Below are 15,838 nucleotides of genomic sequence, written 5' to 3' on the forward strand. Positions count from 1 at the left end.
TAAGTGTGCAAAGTAAAACTACCAAAGACTATATTTTTGAACATTTTATTTAAAAGGTTCTACCCTTGGAAAAAAAGATTTCAGATTTAAACTAAAGAGACTTTTAAAAAGGAAAAATGAAACAGACACTCCAAGGACAACAGCAATCATTCTGGTACCATCATCTACTTTTTGAGTTGCTTAATTGTGACAGTCCTTCAAAAATTAACCTCCTTTACGTAATATTAATTTCTTCTCAATATGTGGTTACTGTCCAAGACTGTTTTTAAAAAATTACAGTGCTAGCTAGTCTTTTCTGTTTACCAAGTTTAATGAGCAATAATTGGTAGGCAAAAAACTGCCCATATTTAACATCCACAACTTGGTAAATTTGGACATATTTATTCACCCATGTTATCATCACTACAATCAAGGTAATAAACTTTCCACCACCTCCAAAAGTTTCATTTTTTGTCTCTTTTTTTGATAAGATACAACATCACTGATGCCGGTCTTCACACACAGGTCTTTTCTTATGTACTATCAATATTAATAGTCCAGACAAATTGGGTCAAGCAGCCAGAGACAAAAACATTTTTAGAATACAAATGTTTCACACAATTTTTAAATTTACAAAATTTTAATCATTTCTGAATTAACCTAAGTATTGTATGTTTACATTATTTATAGTTGTGAAGTAATATTTACTAAGCAATAAACATGTAGTATCCAGACTCTGGCTTAAGCCATAGTTCTGAAAAAATGTTGCAGGTTATGTTTTAATTTAATCGCCCCCCCCCCCCCACACACACACTGATTTCATAAGGATTCTCCACATAGTCAATTATAAAAAAGTCATCATCACTAAAACTTTGACTACCCTGTTTCCCCAAAAATAAGATCTAGCCAGACAATCAGCTTGAATGCATCTTTCAGAGCAAAAATTAATATAAGACCCGGTATTATATATTATATATTATATTGTATCGCATCGCATCGCATCACATCGCATCGCATCATATTATATTATATTATATTATATTTTACCCGGTTTTATAGTAAAATAAGACCCGGTCTTATAGTAAAACAAAACCGGGTCTTATATTAGTTTTTGCTCCAAAAGACGCATTAGAGCTGATTGTCCAGCTAGGTCTTATTTTCGGGGAAACACAGTATATTCACATCACTTCTGGACACAATGTCTAATACAGGATGATTGATAATGTAGGTGACTACTTGTATTCAGCCCACTACTCATTATTTTCTGAAGATAAAGAAATGCTTTAAATACTATGGAAGTGAAAATCAAAGTAAAAAGAATGCATCGACAAATCAGTAATAGTGCACACTGTAGACTTGGAAAATTTTTTTTTGGCAATTTGAAGCGGATTGTTCCAGAGGACAGAGCTTCACACTTGAGAGCAAGAAAGAACAACAGGGGAGCACACAAGAGGGAGAGGGGAGAGAACTCAAGCGGAGGTACAGGAAGACGAGGGCGGAGCACTTCTGTGCCCGACTCCACCTGTTTGGGCACCTTTTCCACAGGGCATGTTTCTGTTTGTCTCTCCCATTGGCCCGTGGGCTCCTAAAAGACTACCACGATCATGCCTTAGTTTTATATCCTCAGCCTCCAGCACAGGTGGGGAAGTGTGAAAGCACTTGAGGAGCATCTACTGTGTGCGAACACTGCACAGGGAGGCCAAGTCACCCCAGGGACAGAGCATGAGTTACTGAGTGAGACTTGAGCTCCTAGATTGCTACTGGGCCGCTCTTGGATGATGTAGGTACATGGCCTCACTAGACTTCACTTTGTTTGCTTTCAAATGGGGTTGCCTCCCTGACCTCTCCGGGGTATTGTGATGACAGAAAACACCCTCTCAGCTAGATTACTGTGCAACATGGCTTTCTTAAATCTTGGCTCTCCTGGATGATTACGTTATTCTCCTGCTCAGGATTGTTCCATGGTTTTCTACTTCACATCAGGTTAAATTTTAATTAGCTACCTACCATTCAAGTTCCTTAAAAATAAGGCCCCAATCTTTGTATCCAATTTCATTTCTGATGATTATTCTCTGACTTGTATATCTGGTTGGTCCAAGCTCTTAAATTGCTCCACAAACCAAGCCAGTGGTTTACAAACTTGACAAAGTTTGCTTCATAAACTTTAGCCAAGCCAAGCTAAGAGGATCAGGAGAACTAAGCACCGTGGTTATAAACTCAGGTGACCTGCAAAAGTTGGTAGACAACCCAGATCCGCCATTAATTACTTCTGACCTTGAGCAAACTGTTTAAGTCTCAGTTTCCTTAGGTACAAAATTAAGCTAATCATAGTATCTACCTCATTGTAATGTATTAAGGATTAAATTAACTAATGCACATAAACGTTAACTTTTATTATTATCACTAGTCCTAACTCTAGGGCTATACTCATATTTCCCCCCTAATTCAAATCCCTTTAAAGAAACTTGGATGCCTGCTCTCTGTTTCTCAAACTCACAGATTCTTCAATAATATTCTCTCTCTCATAAACTGTTTCCTAACCATACTACAAACTTCAGTGATCTCCCTTCCATTTAACCTGTATTATGTGCTTAATATTTTCACAACTTAGTGGCCCAATGGAGGTAACTCTTTCAAGAAAGCGTGGAGACCCCTTTAAGTTAGGCAACAAGCCCTGTTTCCAGAGGAGTTGGGAAGTTATTGATCCTGACATCCTGTTGGAACCCGGAACACATTTTCCCACAGAAATCAATCTTACAGATGGTGGTGAGATGGTGGTCAGATAGTACTGAACCTAACTACTATTTATTTTCCCATTGTTTTATTTTGATCCACATCTGTTTCATATATGTTATAACCTGCCCCAAGAGGGATCTTGTGGAAAGAGCACAGGCTCTTTTGAGTTAAAATGCTGAGGAGGTCTAATCTCAGCCCATTCTCTTACTAGCCATGTACCAGGGAATTCTTCTCCTTTTGAGCCAAAAATTGTGCACTTGTAAAATAATGGATCAGAGAAGAGTTGGGGAAGTAACAGGGTAAAGCTGTTGCTTCTTCTGAGCACACAACTCCTGAAATGGCACTTTTCTAACAATTTCTGTTAATGTAATATGTTAGTAGGTTATAGGAAAGAGGCTTTACTGTGAAAGCAAGACCTTGAGATATCAAGAAAAAATGGTCAAACTGTGGAATCTCTTTAAGAGTTCACTCTTCTACCAACAAAACGTGTTAAGATTCCTTCTGGCTTTATGTAAGTTTGAAAGTAGTTTTGTTTTGTTCTGTTTTTAAATAGATGGGTTTGAGCATATATGCCCATATAAATATAAAAAGATCTGCAGTAGAAATACAACTATAATAAACTATAAAGATAATACATACCAACCTAAAAGTACATATGCTCTATTTCTACAAAATCATTGAAACAACACTAACAATGATTGATAGCAATTCCCCCAGCACAAACATGTTTTTAATGGTAATAATTATCTAAAGTTATATTTTAAATTTAAAAAAAGAATTACATTCAGCCAGCATATCTAAAATAGTCTCAGACAAGATTTTTATAAATGACTCTCTGAAAAGAGGGGGGGAACTCTTGGAGCTGCTTCACTCAACTCACCATAGTAATGACACACAGAAAACAGCTTCCTTTATTGAAGTAGGTATCTGGTGAACGAGGCTGCCATCTGATCAAAAATTTCATCTATACAACTTACTAAGTTATCTGCAAAGCTGGTATCATTGAAGCTACTGCTTCAAACCACAAGCAACCCCCTCCCACAAAAAAAAATGGCAAAAGTAATTCCCATGAACAGCTACTCACAAAACAAATCAAATAATAGCTCTTACCCAGACCTGTCTACTTTGATTATCATCAGCCAGCCACAATGAATATGGTCAACATAACTAAATTTTTCTATATTTTATGACAAAAACTATCAGCTAATTGTCACAAATGTTAATGCTAATACATTTAACTTATTAGAATATTTTAATCAAAAAAGTACAAGGAATACTAACTCAAATACATTGCTACTACATGCCATTTTTTAAAGCAGATTTTATGTAAAAATAACTAACAGCATCTTTAGTTAGCAGGGATTATAAGCATCTCAAAACCATATTATCAGACACTCAGAAAAGCCGGTTTTCAATTGTGCCATTACCTATTTAGGAGTGAAATACTGAGTTAAAACAATGTTAGTGGTCAAAGAATCATTAAGCAATCCTTCATCATAACTTTCACAGTGGGTGGTCTGTAAAATGATCAAGAATAATATGCTGCATTCCATAGCCGCAGAGGTCAGCTTCTGCATACAAATCTTCGCAGGAAGAAAAAGGCCTTCAGAAAAGTGGGCCATTCATCTGAACCAAGTTCAGAGAATTTCCAGCACGGTGAAAAGATATGTTATGCAAGCACATAGATGTATTCAGTGGGGGTAGACAGAACCAGCTACGTGGAGACTACAAAGGAGCCCTCCCATGGCTCATGAATAAGTCGAGGAAATGATCAGAAAAAAAAGAGAGAGATGTTTAGACAGATGGCCCACTTTAAATGCCTGAGACAGGGCATAAGCAATTTTAATGAAACTTTAGATCTAGCATATGAATTGTTTCTTATTTCCTCCAGGAAAAAAAAAAGAAATCTAAAGACGACAAAAATTCAGCAGTTCACTGAAAAATCCACTTTTAGGAAGTAGGGATGGAGGAAGAGTCACAAATACAAGTTTTATTAGTGCAATAAATTCTTGTAAAATTCTGCAGAGAAGCCATCAGCGATCAAGATGAATGTAAAAAGCATGGAATGAACAGATTAAAGGAATTTTAAACAGAAGTCTACTGCCAAACCAAACAAAAATCTAAGTCTTATTATGTGAGAACTTACAACACTCCAACATTAAAGTTCATCACTGTAGAAGAAAGATAAAAGCAGCACTTTCAGAGAATCCCTTCAAAGCTAGAAAATGTCATAGTGGAGGAATAGAATTCTGCCTATATGCAATTTAAAATGTGTACATTTGCTTATATGAGTCCTTGTAGAAGAGCATGTACCACAAAATAGTGCCTAGAAATAGGGAACACACCCAAGTTTAGTGTCATTAGCATTACAAATGATAACAAGTGAACCTAGAAACAAATAATAATGTTGCTATAATCTTATATATTTTAAAATTATACACACCCTATTTCCTTCTTCCACCAAAAATGATTTAAGGTTCTCAATTTAAATCTTGGGGACAAGTAGCCCGGGAAGGCAATCTAGAGTAGCCATCACCCCCACAGGCTCAAGACAAAGACAGTCAGAATACCTAACTGACGTGTTGATTAAATGAGATAAAAGCAAAATAGAATGCTTAGACTAGTGCTTGGCACATAAATGCCAAAGAAGAATTATCATCATCACCATTGGGTGTAATATCTAAAATCCTCGTCTATTATTTCAACAACCCTGTTATTTGTTTAAATATTAACATACAATTTACATACAGTGAAATCCACAAATTTTATGTTCCACCTTTTACTTTTCTAGTACAAATGCCCCTTCCACCCAACAGTTGAACCATCGTTTAGACTAAAGTTTCACATAAACAGACTCCAAAAATACGTACTTTTACGTGTGGCTTTATTTTTTTTTTGCCCAATATGTCTCTGAGGTTCAATCATGCTGAATAATTCATTCTGCTTTTATTGCGGAGTGGTACTTATTGTACAAGCATACTAAAATTAGTTTACCCTTCTATTGAAGGATATTTGGGTTGTTTCCAGTTAGGGGCTCTTATGAATAAAGCTGCAATAAATATTCCTTGTACAGGTCTTTTTTGAGGACCTATGTTTTCTTTTCTTGTGGATAAAAAATCCAGGAGTGAAAATACTGTGGTAAACATATGTTTAGTTTCATAAAAACTTCCACAGTTTTCCAAAGTATTAAAACATATCTCTACTCCCACCGCAATGGAATTTGCTCCATATCCTTGCCACCACTTGGTGGTGTTAGTTTTTCTACTTTCTAGCCAGGCCAGTGGCTGAGAAACCACATCTTATTATAGTTTAATGTGCATTTCTCTTATGACTAATAATGTTGAGTACTTCAACCTTACTGCTTATTGGCCACTTGTACTCAAGTTTTTGCCCATTTTTCATTAGGATATAGGCCTTATTATTATTGATTTGGGGGAGTCCTTTATTTTGGATAGAAAGCCTTTGTCACATTTATGAATTGTGAATATTTCCTCCCCCTCTGTGGCTTGCTGGTTAATATTCTTTAAAATCTCTTACCTTCAGTTTTTTGCTTTTTTTAAAATTAATACTTAATTTTCAGAGCAGTTTTAGGTTTTCAGAAAACTTGAGCAGGAAGTATAGGGAGTTCATATATATCCTCACTCACCTTACCTCTGACACAAGTGTCCTGAATTATCAACATCTTGCATTAGTGTAGCACATTTGTTACAATGGATGAGCCAATGTTGACACAATATTGTTAACCAAAATCCATAGTTTACATTAGAGTTCACTCTTTGTGCTGTACATTCTAGAGGTTTGAACAAACGTATGAGGACATGTATCTACCATTAGGATATCATATAAAATAGGTTCACTGCCCTAAAAACCCAGTGCTCTATCTATTCAACCTGCCTTCCTGCCCCCAAAATCACTGGCCACCACTGATCTTTACTGTCTCCATAGTTTTACCTTTTTCAGAATGCCATATAGCTAGAATCACACAAAAGGTAGGCTTTTCAGATTGGCTTCACTTATAATTCTGCATATTTATTTCCAAATGCTATAACAGAAGTTCAAATTTTAGGAATTAAAATAAGACATCATTGTATCTTTCTTCAAGGCATGATGGAGTCTTCTTTAAGAATATTTCTTCTCATAATTATAAAATATGTTTATATGATTGCTCTCAGTTTAGTGACATGAATAACCTTTGCAAGTAGGGATGTCAAGAGTTCCTGGGCTACTACCTGGAAAGTAGAAGTGGTACATATTTGTGAACCAGTAGTCTCTCCTTTCTTTCCTCCTCTGCCTTTGAATGTGAGTGATTCAAAGTTAAAACAACATCGAAAAGTTCCAGTTCCTGTAAAAGTGGCAGTGTAATTTATTTCCAACTAAGCCACTTCCATATAACAATTATAAATTCCAGAGAAAATATACAACACGTAACAATTTCTTAAAATTTTAAACAGCCACTAACATAAAATTCACACATCATAAATTTAACCCATCTCAAAGTATACAATTCAATGTATTTTAGTATATACACAGAATTTTGTATTCACCACAGCAAACACTTCTAAAACATTTTCATAATCCCAAAAAGGAAACTCTGGACCCATTAATAATCACTCTATATTGCCCCAACAACCTCTGCAGTTCTATGCAAATACTCATATACTTTCTCTTCTATAGCGATGGCTATTTCTAGATATTTCATACAAATGGAATCAATTGGTCTATTGTGACTGCCTTATTTCATTTAACATAATGTTTTCAAACTTTATCAGTGTTGTAGGAAGTATCAATGCTTCATTTATTTTTGATGAGTAATATTTCATTCTATAAATATACCATATTTTAATATTATATATCCATTTATCTTTTCATGGACATTAGGATTGTTGCCACTATTTGTTTATTATGAAAAAAATGCCACTATGAACCTCTGTAAACAACATTTATGTGGGCATATGACTTCACTTCCCTTGGGTATATACCTACGAGTGGAATGGCTAAGTTGGGTCATATGGTAATGTCTTACATTTTAAGAAACTGCCAAATTATTTCCAGGTTTGCAATATTTTACTCATAAATTCCCACCAGGAATGTGTGAGGGTTCCAATTTCTGTATCTCCTCACCAATATTTTGTTATTATCTTTTGATTATAGCCATCCTCGACGAGGGTGTACAAGGGTGATCAAAAAATGCAGTGAATGTTTAAATAAATATTATTACAGTAAAAGACACATTGCCATTAATCTCCCTCAAAATACTCCCCTTCACTTCAAACACACTTACCCCATCATTCTTGCCACTTTCTGAAACAGTTCTTGAAGTCCTCTCCTGTGAGTGGCTTTAGTTGCGTTGTTGTGGCTGCCTTGATGTCCTGAATCAATTCAAAACGTTTACCTTTCATGCTCATTTTGACTTTAGGGGAGAACTAGAAGTCGCATGGTGCAAGATCCAGTGAATAAGGTGGATGAGGACACACCATAATGTTTTTATTTGACAGAAATGGCCATACCAGAAGTGATGTGTGACATGGAGTCTTTCTGTTGTGATCAAAGAATACAGTGAATGCTGCTGCCGAGTGCCATCCAATGGAAAGGCAGGGATTTTTAACATGGGAAGCAGTGCGTCGGAGCTTAGTAACAGTGTGTGGTAAATTTCAACTTGTTCAGTGCAGTCAGTGGGTGTGAGCTACGGTTGAGAGAAGGTGTGTTTTAGAGTGTGCCGTAAATCATCCTCTGTTATGACAACGCTCCGTGTCACACATCACTTCTGGTATACGGCAATTTCTGTCAGATAAAAACATTATGGTGTGTCCTCATCTACCTTATTCACTGGATCTGGCATTGTGTGACTTCTGGCTCTTCCCCAAAGTCAAAATGATTCAGGACATCGAGGCAGCCACGATAGCACAACTAAAGCCACTCACGAAAGTAGACTTCCAGAACTTCTTCAGAAAGTGGCAAGAACGATAAGTATGTTCAAAGCAAGAAGTGGTGTTTTGAGGGGGATTAATGGCAATGTGTCTTTTCCTGTAACAAATTTTTTTCTTTAAACATTCATAGTATTGTTTGGTCACACCTCGTATACGAGTCTTGCACTTTGTTTTTAAAAAATTATACTTAAGTATTGTGTCCTTTTTGATGCTATTATAAATAAAATTTTTGTTAATTTCATTTTCGGCTTGTATACTGCTACTGTATGAAAATAAGACTGGCATTTACATATCATTCTTATAACCATGCAACCTTTTTAGAACTCATTTATTAGTTCTAATAGATTTCTTTGTGTGAATTCCTTTTTTCCACACAAAAAAAATCACATCATCTACAGAGTTTTACTGTCTTCCCCATCTTGATAACTTTGATATTTTTCTTGCCAAACTGCGCTAGGTGGGAACTTCAGTTCAGTGTGGGGGGAAAAGTAACAACAAATATGCTTTTCTTATTCCTGACCTTAGGGGAAAAACATTCAGTCAGACACCATTGAATAAGTTAGCTGTAGGTTTCATAGATGGTGTTCATCCGGTTGAGGAAGTTCCCTTCTATTCCTACTCAGTTGAGTGTTGTTGTTTTTGTCGTGAAAGGGCTGCTAGATTTTGTCAAATGTGTTTTTTTTGTATTTATTGAAATAATCTTATGATTTTTGTCCTTTATTCCATTAGCATGGTATATTACATTGACTGATGTTTGGAAGTTAAATCAATTTTGTATTTGTAGGATAAATCTTACTTAAATATGGTGTATAATCATTTTTTTCACTCTTGTATTCAGTTTGCTATTTTTCGAGGATTTTCACATTAATATTTATGAGGGATATTGGGCTTCAGTTTTCTTGTGACATCTTTATCACCTTTGGTATCATGGTAATATTAGATTCATAAAATGAGATGCAAATTTTTTACTTTTTCTATTTTTGGAAGAGTTTGTAAAGGATTAGTATTAATTAATTTCCTTCTAAATATGTCATTGAATTCACCAGTGAAGCTATCTGGTCCTGGGTCTTCTTTCTGTGAAGTTTTGTGATGACTAATTTCAGCTCTTTAAATCTATTCAGATTTTCCATTTCCTCTTTAGGCAGTGTCAGTAGCTTGCATCTTTCTAAATTATCTAATTTGCATATAACTGATCTCATTATACATGTATAATCTTTTTTATTTCTGGAAGGGCAGCATGCATTCCCCCTTTTCATTACTGATTTTAGCAATTTGAGTATTATCCCTTTTTCTCTTGGCCAGTCTATCTAAAGGATGGTCATTTGTGTTATTTTCCCAAGAACCAAATTCTGGTTTCACAATTTCCTCTATTGTTTTTCTTTTCTCCATTTCATTTATTTACACTTGAATCTTTAGTATTTCCTTCTCTCTGTTTGCTTGGAGTTTGTTTGCTCTTCTTCACTTATTTTCCTAAAGTAAAAGATGAGGTGATTGATTTGAGACCTTTCTTCTTTTTTAACGTGTTTACAGCTCTAAGTTTGTCACCAACCAGTGCTTTAGATGCATCCCATATGTTTTGAATATGATATTATATTTTTTGTTTTCATTCGTATCAAAATATTTCCTAATTTCTCTTGTGATTTCTTTAACCCATTGGTTATTTAGAAGTGAGTTGTTTAATTTTCACATACTTGTGAATTTCCCAAATTTCTTTTGTTGTTGATTTCTCATTTCATTTAGTTGAGGTTAGAGAACACACTTTGTATGATTTCAATCTTGTTAAATTTAATGAGCCTCGTTTTAAGTTTAATGAGCCTTATTTTATGGCTGAAATAACTACTGTAAAATATGCTAGTTATGATCTATCCTGGAAAATGTTACCCATGCCCTTAAGAAGTTGCACAGTCTGCTGGTGGATTAATTGTTCTATGTATATCCATTAGATCTATTTGGTTTATACTGCTGTTCAAGTCTTCTACTTCCTTGTTGATCTGTCTCATTGTCCTATCCATTATGGAAAGTGATATATTAAATTATCCAACTATTATTGTTGAATTGTTGATTTCTCCTTTTAATTGTCTCAGTTTTGCTTCATATATTTGGGAACTGTGTTATTGGACATATACATCAGGTCTTTGAATATGTCATTTCATTTAACATTGTTTTGTTATACTGTTGATGAGAAAAGAAACTGATTCAAGGTTGGGGCCACTGTCTATTTGGAGATTGCATGTTTTCCCCATGTCTTCATGGTTTTTCTCTGGGTGCTCTGGTTTCCTCCCAGGTGCCAAAGATGTGCACATGAGTTGAATTGGCATGTCTAAATTGTCCCAGTCTGAATGAGGGTCAGTGTTGTATGAGTGCACACTGCAAAAGAAGGGATTCTGCCCAGGGTTGGTTCCCAACTTGCGCCCAGAGCTGCTGAGATAGGCTCCAGCCACCCACAACTCTGAACAGGAATAAGCAGGTTGGAAAATTTGTATTAGTCCTTCCAAAATGTATGTATAGCTCACATTTATTTCAATGTTTAATATTAAAAGTGTTTTTGTATCTTTATTTAAAAGTTCGGTGATGTTTTTGTGACCAGAAATATGCCATAGGAACTTAACTCTTATTTATGTCAATTAGTCTATGGTGAAACTGGATTCATTATATGTCATTTTGCTTAAAGTCAGTTTCTAAGAACTTATCAGTGAGGTAAGTGAAGACCTATGTTCATAATTGTTATAGATATCTCATGGATTGACCCTTTTATCATTATAAAATATACCTCTTTGTCTCCAGTAACAATTTTTGTCATAAAAATGTTTTCTCTCATATTAGTATTAGTAATAATATCAGCATTACAAATATAATACTTGTCTGATAAGTCTTTTTATCCTTTCACTTTCAACATTGTGTCTTTAAATCAAAAATGTGTCTATTATAGAAAGCATGTACTTTATCTTGTTTTTTACCCATTCTGCCAATATCTGTTCTTGATTAGTGTGTTTAATCCATTTACATTGAATACTTATTGATCAGGTAGGATTTACATTTGCCATTTTGCTTTTTGCTTTCTATATGTCATTATCTTTTTTTGTTCCACTAATCCAGGCGTGTCCAAACTTTTTTCAATGTTTTTTACCAAGGGCCATATACGGTAAAATACACAAACAGCCGGGCCACTCACTCGAGGTGAAGTACATATTGCCTCACCTGGTTTATTTAAGTAAACTAAATATATTTTTGGAATTTGCTGCGGGCCAATTAACAAAGGATTGCGGACTGCAGTTGGCCCGCGGGCCGCAGTTTTGGAACCCCTGCACTAATCCCACCATTAATGCCTTCTTTTGTTTAAACAGATATTTTCTAGTGTGCCATTTTAATTCTCTTGATGTTTCATTGACTACTTTGTAAAGCAATTTTCTTAGTGGTTACCTGGGGATTACAATTAGGACCTTATCTTTAAACAGTATAGTTTCAGTTAATGCTAACTTAATTGCAATAGCATACAAAAAATTTGCTTCAATATAGCTTCATTTCCTCTGACCTCATTTGTCTTCCTGTCACACAAAAACACTTTTAATATTAAACATCTGTATATATTGTGTGCCTTATATTTATAATTATTGACTTACGGAGTTGTCTTTTAAATCATAAAAAAAAAAAAAAAGATGTTACAAAATAAAAAATACATTTATACTGCCTTTTATTTTTACTGATGTAGTAATATTTACCAGTGCTCTTTATTACTTTGTGTGTATTTAAGTTTCTGTTTAGTGTCCTTTCATTTCACCCTGAAGTACTCCCTTTCATATTTCTTGAGAGATAGGTCAGCTAGCAACAGATTCTCTCAGGTTTTATTTACCTGGAAATTTCTTAACGTCTCCTTAGTTTTGAAAGGATAGTTTTGCTGGATGTAGTATTCTTTGTTGACATTCTTTTTTTCCAGCACTTTATATATGCATCCCATTCTCTTTTGGACTCAGTGGTATCTGATAAGTTATGAACTCCTAGTCTTATTAAGGAATATTTTTACATGATAAGTCATTTTTCTCTTGCTACTTTTAGGATTTTTTGGTTTTGGACAGTTTAACTCTGATGTGTGTAGGTGTGGATCTCTGAGCTAACCCTAGTTAGAGTTTTACAAGTTTCTTGACTGTGCAGATTAATGTTTTTCATAAAATTGGGGACTTTCCAGCCATGATTTCTTTAAATATTCTTTCTGCTGCTTTATATTTCTTCTCTCCTTCTGGGACTCTTCAGCATGTATACGTTAGTACATTTTATGGTGTCCCATGGGTCTCTGAGGCTCTGTGTTCCCCCACACACACACCTTCTGTTCCTCACACAGGATAAATCAACTGACAGATCTTCAAATTTGTTGTTTCTCCTGCCAGCTCAAATCTACTGTTGAGTCCCTCTAGTGTACTTTTCCATTGTAGGCATTGTACTTTCATCTGTGGAATTTTTATTTGCTTTTTAAAAATCATTTCTATCTTTTTATTGACATTTTCTCTTTAATGACACATGTTTGCCATACTATCCTTTAATTCTTCATATCTGGTTTCCTTTAGTCCTTTGAACATATTTTTAAGAGGTAATTTAAGGTCGTGTATAATAAGCAAAACATTTCGGCCCCCTCCTGAACAGTTTCTATTGACATCATGTGAATGGGTCATATTTTCATGTTTCTCTGCATGCCTTGTAACTTTTTATTGAAAATCTAACATTTTGATAATGTTTCAAACCTGCAAATGAGATCCCTTCCCTTCACCAGGACAACTTGGTCTTTTCTGCTAACAGTCTTCAGAGTGGATAATTATCTGTTTAATATCTTTCCATCCTATATTCTATTTTAAGTTTCCTAAAGGGCAGAAACTGCTTTGTTATTATTCTAGTATTTTCTTACAGCATGGAGTGAGTACTATTTGTTATGTTTGTAATGGTCTCATAACTTTTTACCTTCAGAATTAGTTATCATCACTAAACTATATATTCAGGAATTTACTGAAAGAAAGTGACCTTTTTAAAGTTGATGATCAAAATACTGGTCTTCCAGAAGACCAGTGTTATCTAGATCCAGGGCTATTTGTTACATATGAGCATGCAATATATGAAACTAGTCTGACACACTGTTACAAACCAGAAATTCCAAAGAGCACTACATTGAGGATCACGTATATATGTACACACACTTTTTAAAAGATTTTTTAAAGGTAAAATAAACAGATAGTTTAAAAGAAAAAAAAAGTGGGCAGCTTAATTCAGAGTTTATCATATACATTAAGGTAAAAACTTTAGAGACCGTATAATGGTATATGAAGACATTGCCAGGCTAATATCTTTTCAAATAACAGTGCTTTCAAACAACATAGTTTACTAGTCTCTGCTCTTCCTTTCCTTGCCTATTTCTTTATATTTATTAGAATATTCCAAATTTCAAAACATTTACTCACAGAAAAATATTTCATTGTAACTATTATTTGGGATAAAAATTAAAACGTAGCACTATAAAGAAAATTTAAGTCCATTTAATTTAATATAAAGACTAAGATCTAAATATATGCATTTTCACCTTTACTAATCTATCATTATTAAATTGTTTATTTTAAGAAAATGGTAGTACTAAAGTAAACTGATGAACAGATGTTAATAAACATAATGCCCAAATCAATCTCCTAGAAGAGATTTTAATCTTATTGTAGTACACTACTTCACCCATCAACAAATACATAAGTCATTATGGTACACACACACACACACACACAGAAAAAACCATTATACAGAAAAATCAAGGCATGACTTCAAAAGATATATTTTTCCATTTGCACCAATTTTATTACTTTTAAATTTTTACTGATCTCACTGACAAATCTCTCTAAACCATCCTTAACTACTTTTCTTGGAACAAGGTTATATATACAAATATATAAATATTCCTCCTTTGCCTACAGAAAATTCCCTTACACAGATCAGCTAACTTGGATTTTTTAATAGCAATCTTTGAATTATGTAAATTAAGCATTTGACATTTTATTATGAATGCAGTATTGATTTAGATTTGACTCAAAAATCAAGGATTTCATTATTCTATAAAACATATCCAGAGTTCAAAGTATTGGGGCAGGGGGACTTAAACAATGCAAACATTTAATGCAACATTAAGCATGTGAAATAAAAACTTGATTGCCTAAAGAAAGCATGCTATGCTGTTACCCTGGTGACAGGTTAAAAAAGGGATTGTGAGCTGAATAGCTGTATGATATGAAATTAAAATGTTTCACATTGAACAATCCAAAATGAATTGGGAAAGGTTAGAGTAGAGGAGAGAGAAATCAATTCTCCAATGGCAATGGTGAATGGGAAAGAAGTATGAATAGGATTTGTCAGTGGGGTGCAACAGCTGCCAAATATCCTGCAGCCAAAGAATTACAATAATACTGATGAAGTGTGCAAGAGCTTTTGGAGTCATTGCAGGGAACACAGAAATTCTCCTACAATAATGAGGCTATTTTGTCTTCCATTCAGCTCTTATAGTAGAATTAAAGAAAAGAAAAATATTTTAAAATGTAATATTTAGTAAAAAATGTATAAATATTACATCTTCTCCACTTAATCAATATTTTATGCTTAATCTCACACAGATTTCTAAATCAATCCAAGACAGCCTCATTAAATAAATGAAAATATCACAACAGAAATTGCAAAAAAGGAAAGCTTAAAAGAAAATGATTGAATTAGAGTTTTTTCCCCTCTTGCTACTTTTAAGGGATTTCTTTGCTCAAATGAAAGTAGATATTTCCAAAGGCATAGTAGGGCTCTGTATGCTCACAAATACACGCCCAAAGTATTATTTTTTATTATACAGTCAATTATCAGAACATCAACTTCATTGTTACAATAAAGTAGCTTATCTGAGAACCAATATGAAACAAGTGTAATATAAAAGTTGTGTTTTATTGTTATAGATGGTATAAATGTGTTAGTAATTTGATATGTCCTTTTAAATTCAGAGACATGTAAGTAAAAGAGCCAATATACAACTGTATAAAAATACTTGCTTTCACTTGGAAATTATTTTCACGTGGCTACTTTTTTTATGTTTCTTTTTATGTTATTATCTTTCAAGATTAAGATCATATTCCAAACCTTTAAACTTTTATCTTCTAATTGAAAACTTAACAGATGAATGAATTATAAATCTAAAGCTA

General features: G+C 34.2%; 1 protein-coding gene across 1 annotated transcript in view; it reads right to left on the reverse strand.

Moving 5' to 3' along the window:
• PCCA (propionyl-CoA carboxylase subunit alpha) overlaps positions 1-15,838 on the reverse strand; it is a 358,009-nt gene that overhangs the window by 122,047 nt on the left and 220,124 nt on the right. The window lies entirely within an intron of this gene.

Source organism: Rhinolophus sinicus, chromosome 16 (genome assembly GCF_057876585.1).
Source record: "Rhinolophus sinicus isolate RSI-liver-muscle chromosome 16, RSI-T2T, whole genome shotgun sequence".
Lineage (NCBI taxonomy): Eukaryota > Metazoa > Chordata > Mammalia > Chiroptera > Rhinolophidae > Rhinolophus > Rhinolophus sinicus.